Source organism: Pongo abelii, chromosome 1 (assembly GCF_028885655.2).
Source record: "Pongo abelii isolate AG06213 chromosome 1, NHGRI_mPonAbe1-v2.0_pri, whole genome shotgun sequence".
Lineage (NCBI taxonomy): Eukaryota > Metazoa > Chordata > Mammalia > Primates > Hominidae > Pongo > Pongo abelii.
The window spans coordinates 23,958,641-23,977,583 of record NC_071985.2 but is presented as its reverse complement, the minus strand read 5'-3'; the positions used below and the strand labels follow the sequence as shown (position 1 = coordinate 23,977,583).

Sequence of the window (18,943 nt, the reverse complement as noted above, 5' to 3'; positions counted from 1 at the left end):
CAGGCGTAAGCCACTGCGCCAGCCCTCATTGTGGTTTTAATTTGCATTTTTCTGATGACTAATGGTGTTGAGCATCTTTTGATCTGCTTACTGGCCATCCATATACCTTTTCTGTTCCTCGTTATTGCCACTCTTCCACATTTAGGCTTGTGATGGTTAATATTGTGTGTCAACTTGATTGGATCGAAGGATGCACAGTATTGTTCCTGGGTGTGTCTGTGAGGATGTTGCCAAAGGAGATAAACAATTGAGTCAGTGGACTGGGAGAGGCAGACTTACCCTCAGTCTGGGTGGGCACCATCTAATCAGCTGCCAGCATAAAAGCAAGCATGGAAAGAGCAGACTTCCTGAGTCTTCTGGACTCCATCTTTCTCCCATGCTGGATGCTTACTGCCCTCTAACATCAGACTCCAAGTTTCTTCAGCTTTTAGACTCTTGGACTTACACCAGTGATTTGCCAGGGGCTATTGGGCCTTTGGCCAAAGACTGAATGCTGTGCTATCAGCTTCCGTACTTTTGAGGTTTTGGGACTTGGACTGGCTTCCTGGCTCCTCAGCTTGCAGACGGCCTATTGTGGGACTTCACCTTGTGATCCTGTGAGTCAATTCTCCTAATAAACTCCCCATTCATATGTTCATCTATCCTATTAGTTCTGTCCCTTTAGAGAACCCTGACTAATACAAGCCTCTCATCATCTCCTGTCTAAAATGTAAAATTCTAATTCATCTCCAGCATAAACCAAGGTCTGATTGTGTCCTAGCCCTACTTATAAGCCTTCCCTGGAGCCCTATTTTCTCAGAATAAAGTCCACACTTCTTAGAATGACATTCAAGGCTTTTACCAAATTAGCCACAAAAGACTAAAAGACCAATTTCCTTTAATTGGGGTAATTTGGGTAGGGTAATTTTTCTTCCTCACCTTTTCTGCTTGACCCCACACCCTCCACACTTGCACATTGGACTGTTGACTGTTCCCTAATTTTCTCACACATGCTCATGGGGTTGTGGCTTTGCTCATGCTATTTATCCTACCTGCTACCCTTTGCTCTTTTCTACATGATGGCATGTTCATTCTTTAAGGCTCAGCTCATAGGTCTGCTCTTCTGTGAAGCCGTCTCAGCCTCATGAAGTAGAATCAACAACTATTTGTGCTCTTTGGTAGCTCTTAGTCTGTAATGCTCACAAGCTCCTCACCACAGACTCCTTACTGTATTAGCTGGTTGAGGGGCTCCTGTCTCTCTTTGCTAGAGCTTAACTCCTTAAGAACAACGGTGGTATCTTACTCTTTTTACATCCCGAGGGCTTCACATTAACTCCTGCTTAGTAACATGCTTGACTGAATGTGTGGAAGAATAACCGAGGAAATAAATGAAAAGAAATCTGCCTTGGCCGGGCATGGTGGCTCACGCCTGTAATCACAACGCTTTGGGAGGCCGAGGTGGGTGGGTCACCTGAGGTCAGTAGTTCGAGACCAGCCTGGTCAACATGGTAAAACCCCGTCTCTACTAACAATACAAAATTAGCTGGGTGTGGTGGCGCAAGCTTGTGATCCTAGCTACCTGGTATGTTGAGGCAGGAGAATCGCTTGAACCCGGGAGGCGGAGGTTGCAGCGAGCTGAGATTTCGCCACTGCACTCCAGCTTGGGTGACTCCGTCTCAAAAAAAAAGAAAGAAAGAAATCTGCCTTTAAGCAAATTGTTTACCCTCTCTAGACCTCCATTTCCTTATCTGTAATTTGAGAGAGCTAGAATCGTTGATTTATAATACCTTTCCAGTCCTTTTCTTTTCTTTTCTTTTCTTTTTTTTTTTTTTTTTTTTTGAGACAGGATCTTGCTCTGTCACCCAGGCTGTGGTCATAGCTCTGCAGACTCCAGCACCTGGCTCAAGCAATCCTCCCACCTCAGCCTCCCGAGTAGCTGGGACTACAAGTGTGCACCACCACATCTAGCTAATTTTTAAATTTTTTTTGTTTTTCATAGAGACAGGGTCTTTGCTTTGTTGCCCACCCTGGACTTGAACTCCTAGCCTCAAGTGATCCTCCTGCCTCAGCCACTCAAAGTGCTGGGTTATAGGTGTGAGCCACCATACCCAGCCTCTTTCCAGTTCTAATATATTTGATTTGTTTTATTTTGTTTCTAATGTATTTTAAATTCTATGTTTATATTTTCAAATCCAGTAAAATAGTATATTTGAATGTATCCCAAAACTGGATGATGGATCAAATGTGCTAATTAGATAATGCTGGATTATCAGTGACACTTTGAGGGGACACATCTTATTCCCTGTGAAGTATAAGATGAAAATAGTGAGACCTTCCTCAGTTAACTTTGCTAGCAGATGTGATCATGAAGAATTATGATTTGTCACTATTTTTAGTCTGAATCTACAATGCAGCAGCAACAGCACATTCTCACACATTCCTATAAGTTTATGCCTTTATATATGTCTATATATTGTGGTTTTTTTCTTCTTTTATTGTCTGGGAGAAGACAAAAGGAAGAAGAATGATAATACTTAAAAGCTGTAATCTACCGTTTAGTTTTATAAGGAATTATTACTTAAATTGTAATTTATAGTATTTATAATGGAAAAAAGTTGTTTACTCAAGTATATCAAGTTTAAAATATATAATGAAGGCCGGGCACGGTGGCTCACGCCTGTAATCCCAGCATTTTGGGAGGCCAAGGCAAATTCAAGACCAGCCTGGCCAACATAGTGAAACCCCATCTCTATTAAAAATACAAAAATTAGCCAGGCATGGTGGTGGGCACCTGTAGTCCCAGCTACTCGGGAGGATGAGGCAGGAGAATCACTTGAACCCAGGAAGCGGAGGTTGTAGTGGGCTGAGATCTCACCACTATACTCCAGCCTGGGTGACAGAGTGAGACTCCATCTCAAAAAAAAAAAATAAATAAATAAATAAATAAATAAATAAATAATAAAATATATGATGAAGACTTATTTTCATATAAAATATAACAAATATTCCATTTTATTTTTAAATTATGCAAACATTCTATAATTTTTTTTGTCCTATAAATCCAGGAGTTTCTTTTCTACGTGATTATCCTGGATAAAGTTAGACATTGAGGCAGTCTGTGATAGCTTCTTAACTTCTTTCCAGTATTATAGCTTCTGTTAGCTGGCAACAACCAGAGCCAAATCTACAATTTGGATTTCAGATTTAGTAAGTGGTAAATCATTTGTAAGACCCAAGACACACAAAGCTGCAGCAGTGACAATATCCTCCCCAAGCATTTCAGAAGCATCACAAGCACACTGCCAACATTTATTAATTGCTCTATAAAAAGACACACATGAAGGCATGAGCCCCAAAAGGTCTGACAATGTCAAAACATCACTGGGATTACTGTTAACTGTCATTTAATTCTGAAGCAAAAGCTGCTCATGGAATTATAGGACAATTAATAAACCTCCAGGTCTCCTTCATATATTTAAAGAGTTTTTGTCCAAATTACGGATTTTCTTCCTCCTCTGTCAGTTTGAATGCTGCATTGAATTAACCTATTCTGCACATCTCTTTCCCATACGAATATTGTAGCCCAATAGTCCTGCCATTTAGAATCCAGGATCTAGAGATCCTCTGTGGGTGTCTTTCACATCTGCGAAATGGAGGTAACACTCTTGCAAAAGAGTCTACCTAGCAACGCTCCTGTAAAAACTAAAAACAGGTTTATTAATTTACTTTTTTTTTTTTTTGAGCCAGGTGGTCTTATTATGTTGTCTAAGCTGGTCTCAAACTCTTGGCCTCAAGCGATCCTCCCATCTCAGCCTCCTGAGTACCTGGATTATAGGCAGGAGCCACAGAACCTGTCTTAATTTTTTTTTTTTAACTCTGTAGTATCCCCAAGAAAGTCAAGTATGTGAAAACCTCCCAAACAGATGATGAGTGATTATATTTTAAGGATTCTTACTATATAGCTATGAATCACACCACAGATACAAATGGTAATCACAGATACAAATGGTATGTATCTGAAGATTATGTGAAGATATGATGACATAGGAAATGCTCTTAATGTATTATGAAATGAGAAAACCAGGCTACCAAACTGTAAGAATGGAATGACGACAATTTTTAGAAACCACGGTGTGTGCACACATAGATGGATGTGTGTGTGAATGTATGTGTGTATATATACATATATAGAATGCAGGGGATGCACCAACACGTTCATTAAAATGATCTCTGAACAGTGGGATTATTGGTGACTCTTCTTTTATTTACTTTTCTGTAATTTCCAAATTTTCTACAATGAACACCTATTATTTTGTAATAAGTTAATTTTCAAAAGATATTTTTAAAGAATCCATTATAGGCTTCTTTTAAATAGCTAGATACTCTGTACATTTAAAATATGATTTTTGGCCAGGCACAGTGGCTCACTCCTGTAATCCCAGCACTTTGGGAGGCCAAGGCGGGCGGATCACCTGAGGTCAGGAGTTCAAGACCAGCCTGGCCAACATGGTGAAACCCCGTCTCTACAAAAAATACAAAAATTAGCTGGGCATGATGGTGGGTGCCTGTAATCCCAGCTACTTGGGAGGCTCTGAGGCAGGAGAATCTCTTGAACCAGGAAGGCGGGGGTTGCAGTGAGCCAAGATCACACCACTGCACTCCAGCCTGGGCGACAGAACAAGACTCTTTCTCTCTCTCTATATATATATGTGTGTGTGTGTGTGTGTATGTGTGTGTGTGTGATTTTTATTATCACAACTACTATGCAAAGTGAGACATATCTACCTAACTTACTGATTCATGTTGGAAACACCCCCACCAATCTAGAGATCTGAAAGCCAGTAATTTTCACTATCTAAAAGACAACTGAGAACCAATAAATTAGCAAAAAAGGCATCTGTGAGAAAAATAATAAATGTGGGTGAGGATTTAGAGAAACTGGAGACCTTATGCACTGTTGGTGGGAATATAAAATAGTGCAGCCACTATAGAAAACAGTATGGCAGCTCCTAAAAAAAAATTATAAATAGAATTACCATTTGATTCTGCAATTCTACTTCTGAGTGTATACCCAAAAGGACTGAAACCAGGGTCTTAAAAAGATATCTGCACACACATTTTCATAGCAGCATTATTCACAAAAGCCAAAACCCAAGTGTTCCTTGATGGATTAATGGACAAAGAAAATGTGGTCTATTAATACAATGGAATATTCTTCAGTCTTAAAATAGAAGGAAATTCTGACACGTGCTACAATATGCATGAATTTTTAGAACAGTATGTTAAATGAAATAAGCCAGTCACAAAAAGTCAAAAACTGTATGATTCTACTTACATGAGGTACATAGAGTTGTCAAATTCATAGAGACATGAAGTAGAATGGTGATTGGCAGGGACTCCGGGGAGAAGAGAATAGAAAGGTGTTTAATGGGCGTGGGGTTTCAGTTTTGCAAGATGAAAGTTCCAGAGATGGATGGTGGTGACTATTGCACAACAATGTGAACTGTCTTAATGCCACTGAACTGTATACTTAAAAATGGTCAAGACTGGCCAGATGCGGTGGCTCACGACTGTAATTCCAGCACTTTGGGAGGCCGAGGTGGGTGGACCACTTGAGGTCAGGAGTTTGAGACCAGCCTGGACAACATGGTGAAACCCGTCTCTACTAAAAATACAAAATTTGGCTGGGCATGGTGGCTCACACCTCTAATCTCAGCACTTTGGGGAGCCGAGGCAGGTGGATCACTTGAGGTCAGGAGTTCAAGACCAGCCTAGTCAACATGGTGAAACCCCATCTCTACTAAAAAAATACAAAAATTAGCTAGCCGTGGTGGCGTGTGCCTGGAGTCCCAGCTACTTGAGAGGCTGAGGCAGGAGAATTGCTTGAACCTGGGAGGTGGAGGTTGCAGTGAGCCAAGACTGCAGAGATCACGCCACTGTACTCCATCCTGGGAGACAGAGTCTCTGTCTCAAAGAAAAAAAAAATCAAGATGGTAAATTTTATGTTATGTGTATTTTGCCACAATCATTTAAAAGAATGATAATTTTAAAAAGGCATTTGAATGGTTTTAAAAATCGATGTACAAGAGCTCAGCCTTGACATATTCATATGAGGACTTCTTGGGCTATTTATTTATTTATTTATTTGAGACAGAGTCACGCTCTGTCACCCAGGCTGGAGTGCAGTGACACGATCTCCGTTCACTGCTACCTCTGCCTCCCAGGTTCAAGCAATTCTCCTGCCTCAGCCTCCCGAGTAGCTGGGATTACAGGCACCTGCCACCATGCCCGGCTAATTTTTGTATTTTTAGTAGAGACGGGGTTTCACCATGTTGGCCAGGCTGGTCTTGAACTCCTGACCTCAGGTGATCCACTCACCTTAGCCTCCCAAAGTGCTGGGATTACAGGTGTGAGCTACCGTGCCCGGCCTTCCAGGGCTATTTATTAGTGTTACTTATTAATCAATTCTGAGAAGTTTGACACTGGCTCCCTGGCCCTATACAAATTAAAGACAGCAAAATAGAGAAAAAGGCCTCAAGAGGTAGCAATGGGTGCGACAGCAGAGCGAGCCGGCGCCTACAAACAGGTGGAGAGGGTGGGTGGGGCAGATGGTGGTAGCAGAGGAGCCCCGCACACCTGAGAGGTTCTGAGCTGGAACAGTGAAAGAGCCTCAGGAACGAGGACCAAGAGCCTGCCACATCAGGGTAAATGAAAGGAATACATATTTCAAAAACAAAAATGTTTTAAAAATTTGCAGCTTCGGTTCTTAAAGAAAGAAGTTGCAGTTACCCGGAAGATTCATCAAAATTCACCAATACCGAGAAGTTTTTTCTCCACCCCTAGTGCTAGACAAAGGAGATGTGATTTGTCCATCGCTCGCAGCCATTTGAGCCACCCCACACGGAGGCGAGCCTCGCTAGCGCCTCGGTCACAGCCTTTCCCGCAAGGCTTCATTCAGTCGCGCCGGCTCCGGGGATGCTGCCTTCTCTCGGGCAGGTGCTTCGGCCCTCCAGACTGGGCCCGGACTGACCCCCACAGCAGCCCAGCCTCTCCGAAGGGCTGGAGGGGGCAGGCGCAGCCACAGCCGCTATCCGAGGGTTGGTTCCTCGGACCCTGGGGCCTTCCCGGGAGCCGCCGCCGGCCCTTAGGGAGAGAATTGATGAACTCGTTGAAATCACAAGTTGCACACGTTACTTTCCACTCCACCTGCTCATCGAAAGGGAGTCCCTTGTTTCTCCTTTCTTTCCCTCTGGATGACAAACCATTTAATACGTGTAGCGCTTAGTATTTTAAGTGCTCGACGACCACTTAAGGCTGGTCCCAGGGCGATCATCAGAAACAGAGAGATACAACCCCATTTGGAGTTGGGTGACTTTCTTAGAGCAAGCAGTTTTGAAGGATTCGCGGGGGCCGTGGAGCGGGGAGGTGGGAAATAACCAGCTTTGCCGCACAAAAGGTAAATGCCACCCTGATGGCTTGAGGGGAGAGAGGGCGCCAAAGTGAGCTTCCCTAAGGCTTATAAAGGCTTGGGAAGTTCTGGTCAAACTAACAAGCAGTTGATTCCACCTAGGATCCCTTAGGTCAACCTGTGGACAGCACCCCCCTAGGGGAAGTTTCTGGAGTCCTTAGCCCCTTGGATCAGAGCAGTTTTGCCTTTGTTAGTTTTAAATTCTGAATACTCTTGTCTTTGAAAAACCATAAACAAAACTTAAAAAAAAAAAGTTTCTGCTTCTGGAATGTAGGTAAAAGTTGAGGACACTTCAGTTGGAAGTTTGGGTTACATTCTATGCTCACTAATCCCCAGGCAAATCAGCTACTTGAGCCCTAGTTTCCAAGGATGAGAGGTGGAAATGATGTTATTTATCTCACATGAGATAACATGAAAACAGCTTGCAAGCTAGTAATACTTCACCCAGTCCATAGCGGTATTCAGCCTACCTCTGTCACTTCTCCCGGGATCAGAAACACCCAGCCTTGCTGGTCTCGAACTCCTGACCTCTAGTGATCCGCCTGCCTCAGCCTCCCAAAGTGCTGGGATTACAGGCAAGAGTCACCGCGCCCAGCCCCAATGCTGCCATATGTTAGGTACATAATCTTAGATATGTCATCTAGCTCTTCTTAAATGTAGTTTCCTTACTTGTAAAATGTTTGTTAATACCTGCCTTATCCTCCACATAGGGTTATTGTGAAAACCAAATGAAGCAACACTTAAGCTTTCGTGTTTAAATTGATGTAAAAATATTCATGTTGAATGTGTTAATGTACTGAAATTGTCAATATTTTTACTTACAGAATGTCTTACAGCATAATTTGCCCAAGGCCTGATGTTATGAACTGCCTGCTTTTTTTTTTTTTTTTTTAAATTCATGAAGAACTTGTAACATAATCCCATTTCAGTCAAATTGAAAACTCAGGTTTAAAACATTGCTGTTCAGAGGTAATGGGGGATTGGAACTTGCATTCCCTAATTGCTCATCTGGACAAGATTAAAATGGTCACACTATACTCTGGTTTCTCTTCAAATGGTATAAATCTTTCGCTTTAAAATTGTCACACTGGCTTTATTAGTTCTGTTAAAGGTTTTTCTGGTAGGCTTCTGTGGAATTTTATTAGTTAGAAATATTAACGTAATTTTTTTTTTTTTTTTTTTTGAGAAGGAGTTTCGCTCTTGTTGTCCAGGCCGGAGTGCAGTGGCATGACTTCGGCTCACTGCAACCTGTGCCTCCCAGGTTCAAATGATTCTCCTGCCTCAGCCTCCCGAGTAGCTGGGATTACAGGCATGCGCCACTACGCCTGGCTAATTTTGTATTTTTAGTACAGACGAGGTTTCTTCATGTTGGTCAGGCTGGTCTCGAACTCCTACCTCAGGTGATCCGCCCACCTCAGCCTCCCAAAGTGCTGGGATTACAGGTGTGAGCCACCATGTCCAGCCAGAAATATTAATGTAATTCTAAAGACATCTAAATCTCTCAATCTCTCTCTCTTTTTTTTCTTTTTCTTAAGACAGTGTACCACTCTGTTGCTGAGGCTGGAGCGTGGTGGTGCAATCGCCACCCATTGCAGCCTCAAGCAATCCTCCCACTTCAGCCTTTGGAGTAGCTGGGACTACAAGTACTCATGCTCAGCTATTTTTTCTTTTCTTTTCTTTTTTTTGAGATGGAGTCTCGCTCTGTCACCCAGGCTGGAGTGCAGTGGCGCCATCTCGGCTCACTGCAAGCTCCGCCTCCCAGGTTCACGTCATTCTCCTGCCTCAGCCTCCACAGTAGCTGGGACTACAGGAGCCCGCCACCACGCCCGGCTAATTTTTTGTATTTTTAGTAGAGATGGGGTTTCACCGTGTTAGCCGGGATGGTCTCGATCTCCTGACCTCGTGATCCGCCCGCCTTGGCATCCCAAAGTGCTGGGATTACAGGCGTGAGCCACAGCGCCCGGCCTATTTTTTTTTTTTTTTTAAGAGACAGGGTCTGACTATTTTGCCCAGGCTAATCTTGAACTCCTGGGCTCAAGCAACCCTCTAACCTCAGCTCCCAAAGTGCTAGGATTACAAACGTGAGCCATTGTGTCTGGCCCTGAATCTCTTTAAACCAGGGGTTCTAAACATGGGGGTAAAAGGATACCTATGATAAACTGCTGCTGGTAGAACTTTTCTGGCAGATCTTGCTGCTGCCTACCTGGCCTCTCAGGGTAACGGAGCCTGAATCGAGCATGGTCCTCTCTGCCTCACTCCGCATAGCATAGACATGTGGTCGCCCACACTGCCTCCTCTTTCTCTCCTCACCTGCCTCACCTCCAACACGTCCCCTACTCCGACTCCCCAGTTGTGTCCAGCTCTGTCTAGCGATCTGGAAATGGGAGACGTCAGAAAATGAAAAGGTATGGAAAGTAACATCTTAGGTGAAAACAACCTGTGTCTATTAATGGATTAATAGATAAACACATGTGGTCTATACATGCAGTGGAATATTCTTCAGTCTTAAAAAGGAATTAAATTCTGACGCACGTTACAACACAGATGAACTGTGAAGACGCTATGCTAAGTGAAATCAGCCAGACACAAAAGAACAAATATTGCATGATTCCACTTTCCACTTATATGAGGTACCTAGAATAGTCAAATTCATAGAGACAGAAAGTAGAGTGATTTTTGCTAGAAGTTGGGGGAGATGGGAATGGGAAATTATTGTCTAAGGAGTATAGCTGCAGTTTTCGCCAGATGAAAAAGTTCTAGAGATGAATGGTAGTGATGGTTGCATGACAATGTGAATATACTTAATGTCACTGAATTGTACACTTAAAAATGGTTAATATGGTAAATTTTATGTTAGATATATTTTACCATAGTTTTTTTTAACGTAACATCTCTTAGCAGAAAGTTTAAGGACACCCAGTGACGTGCTTTTTTTCTCCCACCAAAAGATGAAACTCAGGACCAATTCAAGTTCCCTGACCAAAGTGTTAGAAATTAAAGATAAGTGCTTATTACTTCTCTAGAATATCTTGCTTTGTTCCACTTATTATAGGACTGGCTTAGCCAGTAAATTATATCTTTATTTCTCACTCACCAATCAGCAGGAATTATAAGTGGATAAGTAGGATTTAGTCAGATACTGAAAATATAATTGTGCTGGTAACCTAAACTCTAGCAAATACTCTTAGCAATGCAGGAAACTGCTAGCTACTTTTCCCTATAAAATGTCTCAGTTTTCAAAAATCTCAGGTGTCTTAGTACCCTTTCAAAAAATTAAGACAGTATTGTGGTACTTTACTACCTGCTCATTTATAAATTCATTTGTATTAAAGGCAAATAATGTTGATAGGAATCCCAACATTCAGTACTTTGAAAGGCCTGAATACACTGGGCTGTATAACAAGGAATGCAGACGAATACTTGATTTAATTATAATGTTTGGTCCAATACTCCTAGCCTGGTTTAAAGGAGAGATTGCTTTGTTCAGTGGAATGACTTCTTTAACAATGAGCCATTCATTCACTTGTGATAGCACCAGAAGGAGAGAATTACTGGTTCTTCAAAATCGCTTTTTAAAGCAAGAAATTAACCTTTTGGGGTGAGGAGGGCTAGAAACAGGTAAAGGTTAGGAAATCAGATCTAGAATAATTGGACCTAGACCACCTGGGACTTGGAAGCCAGTTCCCAAACTCAAATTATCTGAATTCTAAACTAGGGACCCTATTCCTGTGTTTCATTGTTGTTGTTGTTTTCTCACCCTGTCACCCAGACTGGCATGATCATAGCTCACTGCGCCTTGACCTCCTGGGCTCAAGCAATCCTCCCACCTCAGCCTCCAAAAGTGCTGGGATTATAGATGTATACCATTGCACTCAGCCCTATTCCTGCTTTTAATATAAATAAACCTCTATCACACTGAACACAACTGACACTCATGAACACTTTAGCTGGTCTCCCCAGCAGAAGAAGCAAAAGCTAAGGGGGCCAAGTGACCTTCTGCCCCTCTGTCTCGAAGCCATGGCTGAGGCGGTGAAAGAAGGAGAACACGTTCTCATCCTCTTCAGAGGACAGTTGTTCCTCCAGAATTGTCTACGTAGCATCCTTCATCTGAATTGAAGACTCCTCAAAATAAAACAGCTCTATTTGGGGGCATGAGGAATTTGTAATGAGGAAGAAAAATGAGGTTTTGGATGAGGACAAGAGACAGTTCTGGCACAAAGAGCCAGTTAGAATGAGGAGAGGACTGGCCAGGTGCGGTGGCTCACACGGGTAATCCCAGCCCTTTGGGGGGCCGAGGCAGGCGGATCTCTTGAGGTCAGCAGTTCGAGACCAGCCTGGCCAACATGGTGAAACCCTGTCTCTACTAAAAATACAAAAATTGGCTGGGTGCGGTGGCCCACACCTCTAATCCCAGCTACTCGGGAGGCTGAAACAGGAGAATCGCTTGAGCTCAAGAGGCGGAGGTTGCAGTGAGCTGAGATTGTGACACTGCACTCGAGCCTGGGTGACAGAGTGAGACTCCATCTCAAGCTAAGCCTGCTCACAAGAGAAGGAATGGGCAGGCACCAGCCAATAACTCAAGCACTGTACCCACATTTTATACATGAGAAAGGAAACCATCTCCTTCCATTTCCAGCCATACAGTTTGGACATGAGGACCAAAACCACATGCTGTCTACATTAACCCAACTTTATGATTCTATCGTGTTTATCAGAATTGCTTTTCTATTTCAGGGGATTTCCCAGGCAAATAACTTTATTGTTTATTACAGAAACTTCCAACTCTTTTAATAAAAAGCATCAACAGTTTATGTCCTAAGATTCTTTGAAACCCTGTCTCAAAATCCTCAGCCAACTGTTGCCACCAACACTAAACCACCCTTTCAAAAAATTAAGAATTGGGTAATTCTTACCTAATCCTACCAAAGCCACATCGAAAGACCTGCACTAAACCAAATTTCAAATTCTCGACAAATTCCAACCTTACCTTTCCCCCTCCAAGACCCTATCAAAGCTCTATGGATGAGGTGTTCTCCCTAACCACAGTAAGCAATAAACTCGGCTATGTCTTATCAACAGGCTGTGCTGGTAGTATTTGGGGATCCAGCATTCAACATCCTAATATGTACAGTACATTAGAAGGTTAATTGATAATCATTGCCGGCACTTCAATAGATGAAAAATAGAATATTTGACATAGTATTGTAGGGCTTTACAATTTAAAGGCTTTCCCATGGGTGACTTCACTGGGCTCACTTACAGTGCACTGTGAGAGGTGAGGGGTAAATATCAGTATCATGACCAAGTCACACATGAGAACACAGCCCAAAGACGGGACATGACTTATCTGAGGCTGAACGGACCAATTAAAAGCCAGAGTAGAATCTTTATTCTAGGTCTCCCGATTTTAAATATTGACTGTTAACTTACGGAAGTCCTAACGGCAATATTTAGTATTTACATTAAGAGATGAAGCACTTTCTTAAATCTTAAAGAACCAAAGTGTATTTGTTTGGTAAGGCTTCTGAACAAAGTCCCACAAATGGGGTGACTTTGTGGCATCGAGGGGTTAATTTGATCAGGTCTGCCTGCCCTGCTTGCTTTTGCTCACTAGCTTTTTCTTTTTTCCTTTTTCCATGAAGCAGAAGGCCGTGGTAGTTGAAGGTCTTGCCACTGAACTCTGAAACTTACCCTTCACTGGCTACTTTATATATAACATTCATACATTACCATGGTAATGGCTGCTTCGGTTGTTTTTCAGGAACTTGGGCCGGCTCCTGTTCAGTTCAAACTAGTTGAGACCACTGACTGCCCCTTCCGCCTACCTCGGCCTCCCAAAGTGCTGGGATTACAGGCGTGAGCCACCGCACCCGGCCAGTCCTCTCCTCATTCTAACTTGCTCTCTGTGCGAAAACTGTCTCTTGTCCTCATCCAAAACCTCATTTTTCCTTCTCATTACAGATTGCTCATGCCCCCAAATAGAGCTGTTTTATTTTGAGGAGTCTTCAATTCAGATTGAAGGATGCAGGCACCGGGCCCGCACGAGTGCCTGAGAGGTGGCCTTTTGGTGTTGGAGGGCCCAAAACTCCACCCTCCTGATCATGCTAACAGCACCATTTTCTGTGCATATGTCCTATAAAATGCCACAAACCCCAACTATGTTTGCACAACATGAACCCATTACTTCATTTTTCCCCACCGCCAATCACCTCTCCCTGCACCTTAGACAACCCCACTCCCCTAACCCATCAATATGCCTAAGCTTTATCTTTGGGGAGGCAGATTTGAGAACTGTTCTCCCACCTCCTTGCTTGGCAGCCTCACAAATCTTTTCTCTTTTGCAAAACCTGTGTCACAGTGATTGATTTACTGTGCACAGGCAGAACGGACCTGGACCTGGCCGGTGACATTAGAACAACCAAAATTTGTTGTCTCACAGTTCTGGAGACGAGAAGTCCAAGAGGAGGGTGTTGGCAGGGTTGGGTCTTTCCGAGGGCTGAGAAGGAGAATCTGTTTCAGGCCTCTCTTCTCACTTCTGGTGGTTTGCTGGTTTGCTGGCAATCTTTGGTGCTCCTTGGCTTCTGTCGCATCACCTGGTCTCTGCCTCCATTGTCACGTGGTATTCTGCTTGTGTGTGTGTCTGTGTTCCCCCAGCTTTTTTTTTTTTTTTTTTTTTTTTTTGAGACTAGGTCTCCCTCTGTCACCCAGGCTGGAGTGCAGTGGCACAACGATAGCTCTCTGGAGACTTGACCTCCCAGACTCAAGCAATCCTCCCGCATCAGCCTCTTGAATAGCTGGGACTACAGGCGTGCATCACTACACATGGCTAATTTCTTATTTTTTGTATAAGCGGGGTCACGTTTTGTTGCCCAGGGTGGTCTCAAACTCTTAGGCTCAAGTGATCCTCCTGCCTCCACCTCCCAAAGTGCTGGAATGATAGGCATGAGCCACTGCACTCAGCCACATTTCCCCTTTTTATAAAGACACCAGTTATATTGGATTCAGGGCCCAGCCTACTCTAGTATGACCTCATCATACTTTAACTAATTACCTCTGCAATGACCCTATTTTCAGAGCCCCGATGCTAAGCATTACACAATGACCCTATTTTCAAATAAGGAAATTTAAGGTACTGGGCTTAGGACTTCAACATGTGAGCTGGGGTGGGTAGGGGGAACATGCAATTCAACCCACAGCACAAAGATAATGAAAGTTTGGTCCATCTCTGCAAGCCCAACAGTTCATAACTGATCCTTGTATTCCAGTAAATCCTTGGGACCAGGGATGGCTTTTAAGACAGGAAAATTTGCTTTAGTGCAGTAATGCTTATTACCTTAGGCAGATAAATATCCTGGGCTGCTATGTGGCTAATTTTATTCTCACTAATAAGTAATCATGAATACTTCATGAATTATTGAGCAAAATGCATGCCTGAAAGCCACTGCTTGTATTTGGTTTAAAGAATAGGTCCATTTCAACTGAATTTTGAGTGATAGCAGTAAATAAATTGTGTCTACTGGTGACTCACACCTGTAATCCCAGCGCTTTGGGAGGCTGAGGCAGGAGGATCATTTGAGGCCAGGAGTTCTATACCAGCCTGGGTAATATAGCAAGATCCCATCTCTACAAAAAATTTAAAAATTAGCTGGGTATGGCAGCACACACGTGTAGTCCCAGCTACTCAGGAGGCCAAGGTGGGAGGATCACTTGAGCTCAAGAGGTCAAGGCTGCAGTGAGCTGAGATTGCACCACTGCACTCCAGCCTGGGTAACAGAACAAGACCCTGTCTCAAAAAAAAATTGTGTCTGCAAAAGAACCTGGTCCAGTCTGGTGCATGCTACATGCTACACTCCTACTGGTAAAGATGGGTTTGTGTAAAAATATAGCTTGAAGAAAATGATGTGTTTTAGTCTACAAAAGTAGACAGGGAACATGGTCTGTTACTAACTTGGGTGAATTTATTCTGGAACCTTTTCTGCTTTAACATTCAAAGGTTGATCCCAGGAGAAAACATTCTACTCCTCAACACGGGTCTCGCCTGATTCATTTACCAACTATGACAGTAAGTACTGATCCATGTAGCCAATGCTTTAAAAAAAACCAGTGACAACAGCCTAGACAGGCTGTTCTTTTTCTTCCTCTCCTTTTTAGTCCATTTTTGTTGATTTTGATGGAAATCTCTATTTTGAGAGAAAGAAATATATTTGCTTACTGTAATCAGATGTTTTTTGAGCCAGTGCATTAGACATTTTCATGGTTATATCAATTTTAGTTTTATGTAATATCAAATAGATTTAAGTATTACATACATGTATATATACATATGAAATCTATCTGTAAATTATAAACTAATAATAGAATAAACATATGGGAAAACCACTTTCGACACCTTAAGAATCAGAATATTACCAGTAACTCTCTTCTTTCCCCCAGGGGTTAATCACTCTCCTAAATTTGTGACTTCTTTGCCTTTAAAAAGTTTTATCTTTTTTAATCGATATATCATAGTTGTACATTTTTTGGAGTAAATGTGGTATAAAAAAAGTTGGCTGGGCACAGTGGCTCATGCCTGTAATCCCAGCACTTTGGGAGGCTAATGCGGGCGAATCACCTGAGGTCAGGAGTTCGAAGCCAGCCTGGCCAACATGGTGAAACCCTATCTCTACTAAAAATACAAACAATTAGCCGGGCGTGGTGGCAGGTGCCTGTAATTCCAGCTACTCAGGAGGCTGAGGCAGGAGAATCGCTTGTACCTGGGAGGCAGAGGTTGCAGTGAGCCAAGACCACACCATTGCACTCCAGCCTGGGCAACAAGAGTGAAACTCCATCTCAAAAAAAAAAAAAAAAAAAGTTTTGCCACATATGGAGTATGTTGTTTTGTTTAGTTTTGCTGGTTGGGGGTTTTATAAAAATAACATACTATTTTAGTCTTCTGTGACCAGCTCTTTTCTCTCAATATTGTGTTTCTGGGATTCACTCACATTGTTGCATGTAGCAATATAGTTCATTCCTTTTCATTGTTGTGTAATAGACAATTGTGTTAATGCTCCACAATTTATTTATCCATATTCCTGGCAATGGGCATTTGAGTTGTCTGCAGTTTTTTGCTCTTGTGAATTATGAACATTCTACATTTCTCCAGGTATGTATGTCAAAGAGTTACACTATAGGACATTGGTTTCCAAACTTTAAAAAACTGTAATATGTTTTATACACACATATTTTACAAGTACTATAAATACTTTACATCACAAGCTGTACACACATGGTGCATACATATGTGAAACCAACAATTTATGAAACAAAACTTACTCTTTTTTCTTTTTTTTCACTCCAGCACTCAAGTTGGAGTGCAGTGGTACAATCACAAGGCTCACAGCAGCCTCCACCTCCCAGACTTACGTGATCCTACCATCTCAGCCTCCCAAGTAGCTGGAACTACAGGCATGCATCACCATGCCCAGCTAAGTTTTGTATTTTTTGTAGAGACAAGGTTTCACCATGTTGCCCAGGCTGGTAAAACTTACTCTTACTATACTAAGTTTTTCCACTCTATTGAATTTTATTTTGCTTGTTTAAAAAAAAAAGTTGGTTGAGGCCAGAAGCAGCAGTTCACATCTATAATCCTAGTGCTTCGGGAGGCCGAGGCAGGAGTATCACTTGAGGCCAGAAGTTCAAGACCAGCCTGGGCTGGGCGCAGTGGCTCACGCCTGTAATCCCAGCACTTTGGGAGGCCGAGGCGGGGGGATCACGAGGTCAGGAGATCGAGACCATCGAGACCATCCTGGCTAACACAGTGAAACCCCGTCTCTACTAAAAAATACAAAAAATTAGCCGGGCATGGTGGTGGGCACCTGTAGTCCCAGCTGCTCGGGAGGCTGAGGCAGGAGAATGGCGTGAATCTGGAGGCGGAGCTTGCAGTGAGCCAAGATCGCACCACTGCACTCCAGCCTGGGCGACCCAGCGAGACACCGTCACACACACAAAAAAAAGACCAGCCTGGGCAACATAGGGAAACCCCATCTCCACAAAAATAAAAATAAAGTTAGCTAGGCTCGGCTTAATGGTGTGTGCCTGTAGTTCCAGCTACTCAGGAGGCTGAGGTAGGAGGATTGCTTGAGCCCAGGAGTTGGAAGCTGCAGTGAGCTATGATTGCACCACTGCACTCCAGTCTGGGTGATAGAGCAAGACTCTGTCTCTGAAGAGAAAAAAAAAAAAAGGTTGTTTGTACCACCAAATTGTAGATGTTTCAAAAAACCCAGATCTAGAATACTATACCCAGGAGTGAAACTGCTAGGTCTTGGTTATATGCATGTTTGCCTTTACAACAAAATGACACATCGTTTATACCAAACTGTTTATAAGAATTTACATGCCCATTAGGAATGTGAAACAATTCCTGTAGTTTCACATCCTCTCCCACACTTGGTATCATCAGCGTTCTTAATTTTTGCTAATCTGGTAGATGTAAAAGAATATCTTGCTGCATCTGCATTTGCAATTACCTGAGGAATAATTAGCTGGCAGATCTTTTTTTTTTTTTTTTTTTTTTTTTCCCTGTTTGAAACAGGGTCTCACTCTGTCACCCAGCTGGAGTGCAGTGGCTCACTCAGCCTTGACTTCCTTCTCAGCTCACTGCAGCCTTGACTTCCTGAGCCCAAAAAATCCTCCTACCTCAGCTTCCCCAGTAGCTAGGACTACAGGTAAATGCCACCACACCTGGCTATTTTTTAAATTTTTTTTATAGAGACAAGGTCTTGCTATGTTTTTTGGCTGGAGTCAAACTCCTGGCCTCAAGCAACCCTCTGGTCTTGACCTCTCAAAGTGCTGAGATTACAGGTGTGAGCCACTATGCCCAGTCAGCTTGAATATGTTTTGGATCTATTCACCCACTTTGTGAAATGCCTATTCATGTTTTTTGCTCACTTTTTCTATTGGAATTTTTTTTTTTTTCAGACGGAGTCTCATTCTGTTGCCCAGGCTGGAGTGCAATGGCACGATCTTGGCTTACTGCAACCTCCGCCTCCTGGGTTCAAGCGATTCTCCTGCCTCAGCCTTCCGAGTAGCTGGGATTACAGACACCCACCACCACAACCGACTAGTTTTTGTCTTTTTAGTAGAGACGGGGTTTCACCATGTTGGCCAGGCTGGTCTCGATCTCCTGACCTCAAGTGATCCACCCACCTCAGCCTTTCAAAGTGCTGGGATTATAGGCGTGAGCCACTGTGCCTGGCTCTGTTGGAATTTTTACAAGGCACCTGTTGGAGAATTTGCATCACATTCTATGGCATTTTGTGTATTTAATCCAGGCATAAATTGGAAGATTATTCCTTTGGGGAGGGATTAAGAGTCAAGAAACTTTATTTGGTCTGACCGGGTGTAAGAGGAAAACTGTGGCCCCATTTTTTGTTTTAGCCTTGTATTTCCTCTTGTCAGGAATCAATCTGTGTCAGAAATACTCCCCTCTCTTAGCTAGGCCTGGTACCTTTTTTTTTT

The 18,943-nt window shown here is 42.9% G+C and overlaps 1 long non-coding RNA gene across 1 annotated transcript in view; it reads left to right on the top strand.

Annotated features, from left to right (window-relative positions):
- The first annotated feature begins 268 nt into the window (after positions 1-268).
- The window catches only part of LOC129047717 (uncharacterized), a 33,163-nt gene continuing 14,488 nt past the window's right edge, over positions 269-18,943 (top strand). The window contains exons 1-2 of the long non-coding RNA XR_010137336.1: positions 269-596; positions 15,441-15,509. This is a non-coding gene — a long non-coding RNA (uncharacterized LOC129047717). The remainder of the gene's footprint in view (positions 597-15,440; positions 15,510-18,943) is intronic.